This window comes from Rutidosis leptorrhynchoides, chromosome 10 (genome assembly GCF_046630445.1).
Source record: "Rutidosis leptorrhynchoides isolate AG116_Rl617_1_P2 chromosome 10, CSIRO_AGI_Rlap_v1, whole genome shotgun sequence".
Classification (NCBI taxonomy): Eukaryota; Viridiplantae; Streptophyta; class Magnoliopsida; order Asterales; family Asteraceae; genus Rutidosis; species Rutidosis leptorrhynchoides.
In genome coordinates this window covers 31,638,798-31,642,223 of record NC_092342.1, presented here as the reverse complement: position 1 = coordinate 31,642,223, position 3,426 = coordinate 31,638,798, and positions in this window count along the sequence as shown.

Sequence of the window (3,426 nt, the reverse complement as noted above, 5' to 3'; positions counted from 1 at the left end):
CAGTTGCCGACTAAGAAACTCGTCAGTTGAACATTTCATCAAACTCCTAAAATACATATTAAGCAATCTACATCCAATATTTGTCAAGCTGACTGATACCTACAGATTTTTTGGACATTTTTTGAGAGATCTCGGACGTTGACTTATGTTGACTTTTTAGTTTTTAATATAAATCGATAAATGTTTATTAATATACATTTTGAAAGAATTTACAAGAAAAATCGAAAAATGAGCAAGAAAATACGAGAAATTACGAGATTTTATCAGAAAATCCAAGAAATCGTACCTTTGACTAAGTTTGACCTCGTTGATCAAAAAATCTCGGGAGATTGATATCTCGTCTCAGCTGCCTTCCAATAACGAGATCTCGGAAAAAAAATAAGGAGATTTACAACGATGTTTGTAACCATGATAAAATGATATCCTCGTAATAAGTCTTATTTTCAAACCTTACTAATTACACGTCTTGAGATGACCATGAAATAAGTAATAGATAATCACGTGATAACTCAGTTATAACATATATATAAAGAAAACTCATCTATTTATACTACTTGTATGAACATGAACATGAACATGAACATGAACATAACAGAGAAAACTCATCTATTTATACTTGTATGGCAGCTAATATTCACATTTTCAGTCGATATCAAGTGTTGGATATTAAACTTTTGTTCGAGTATAAGTATATATGCACTTTTGAACTTATTAATAATGACTAGTTACCATTTCATTTGAAAAAAAAAAAAAAAAAAAAAAAGTTAGCTTCATTTAATAGTATATCTTTATGTTTTGTATATAAAATTGATTTTTAATTCAATTATTGAAAATCCTTTCCTGAATCTTGGAGTTAATCTGTACGTACACGTGATCATAAAACCCGAACCAAGTCACCAACAACAATTCACATGCCTTACAAGAAATCTAGAAATATGAGTTGTAAAGAACAATTGCTTATATCCTAATTTAAAATTTAATTGGGTCAAAATAACTTAATTTAATACTGAATGAGAAATATTCAAATGAGACCAAGTTTTAAGCTGAGAATCAAGGGACCAATCAGAGTGTGACACGTGGCGCGATAATCACATGTGATTGAAAAAAAATATAAAAAAAAATTTCAAAAAAAAAATAAATTTTCGAAATTTTTTTTTCTGAATTTTTTTTTTCGAACTTTTTTTCCGAATTTTGTTTTTCAATCACATGTGATTGGATTTAACATGCAGTAAATCACATGTGATTCTGCATGCCAATCACATGTGATTGTAAAACCCAATCACATGTGATTCTACTGCATTCAAATCCAATCACATGGGGAGGTGATACTCATACACTAGTTTTTGATCCATACACACTTTGTGCTTTAAAACTTACAATTATATCCCTAAGTTTATCTAGGGAGTTGAACTCCCATTATTGTATATAAGGGTGTAATAGTAACTTAAGTGTGTATGGATAAAAAACTGGTGTGTGAGTATCACCTCTCAATCACATGTGATTGAAAAAAGAAATTTTTAGTAAAATGACGAATTTCAATAAGTTTGTTCTAAAACCTTTAAACACCAAGTTTTTGATCAAAACATAATCAAATCACCGAATTAAAGTCTGAAATTTTGAAGATATGATCACGAAACGCTAACAAACTTGATCAAATCAACGAATTGAAGTCTGTTTTCACTTGAAATTTTTTTTTGAAAAAAAAAATTTGAATTTTTTTTTTCAATTACATGTGATTGGATTTGACATGCAGAATCACATGTGATTGCGTTTTACAATCACATGTGATTGGGTTTTACAATCACATGTGATTAGATTTGAGATGCTAAATTAAAAAAAATAAAAAAAAAATAATAAAAGAATTTTCAAATTTTTTTTTAAATTAATTTTTTTTTTTGAAAAAAATATTTTTTTCAATCACATGTGATTGTCGCGCCACATGTCACGCTCTAATTGGTCCGTTGAATCTCAAGCAAATTATTGGATTCAAGTGATTACAACTCTAATACTGAATACCTAAATATTTCATATTTTCATAGAGTCCTTCTTGGGTGTTGGTTGTTGGTAAAAATGCCTTTCTGAAAAAGGTAATCTCCAAAATCGCGGTGTAAAAGTGGATAACATGATTAGGCAATCTTGCAACGTAGACCGCGAAACTGTGACGACCGGGAAATTTCTGACCAAATTTAAACTTTATCTTTAAATGATTTAATGTTTTCGACACGATAAGCAAAGTCTGTAATGTTGATGTTGGTCCCTTGATAACAACAGGAGTATTTTAGAGGGGGGTGAATACAATTCCTTTTAAAATAACTTAACAGTTAAACTCGATTAGTATTCAAGCATGCAAATAAATAGAGTCACAGATAATTTTTAACAGTTATTCTTTATTGATTGAATCACAAAGAATCACAACTATCCTTGGCGGAATGATAGTTGGTTGATACAGATTACCTAGATTATAGCTAAGAGGTAAACTAACAGCTATTACACGTTTTGACTCTATAAAAATAAACTCACACCACTAGTTGTTACAATAGTGGATACAACAATTTATAGTAGTCCTATTATCCGTGTAATGGTTCTATTGTCCACTGGTACATAGGATGTCTGTACTTGTGGAGACAACTACATCAGAGAGCATGCTCTCCTCTTTCCTCTTTGGTAGCTATTTGCAGGAACACCCCAATTCGATTTGGCACCACTATTTGATTATACAAATAGAATGTTGTGTTCCCTAGGTGTTGACAAAGTATAACCCATGTCTGTACATGCGTTAAACTTCTGCATTCCCACGTGGTCTTGTAAGGTCACTTGTCAGCCGCCGACGCATGTCCTTTTCTGTTCAACTTTGTCTTAGACTTCTGTTGAATAGTACCATAGATGTAGACCACTCGGGAAACTACTATGCTTATAATGGAGCATAGCTGTCTTGTGTAGTAAGCTGCATTCCAGCTGTGCTGGTTCTTCATTGCTGAGCCACTTCATGTTCTTGATTTGCTGAGTACACATCCTGTGCTGATTGAAGAACACTGTCTACCTTGTGCTGGTAGACTGAGTAGCAAACTAAACACTCGACACAGCAATATCTGCTGTCTATACATAAACGAACTTGTGCTGACTGCACATAACATTTTAGTGCAAATAAATTACAGTTTTGTCATAATTAAATCCTTAATTATTTTGGGGACTCAACAATCTCCCCCTATTTGATGATGACAAAACCTATGACATATAGAGAAAACACTAAAGTCAGCACCGAGGGACCTAATGAAAAATAGGCAGTAAATTTGTCTCTTTTTAAGTTTGTTTTTGGGATCTTTTGCTGAGTTATCCATATCTTATAATTTGATATGATTTTGAAGATAAACTCATTTCACTTTCATTACAACAAAGTATGTACCGTAATTACAACAACAGTAAAAT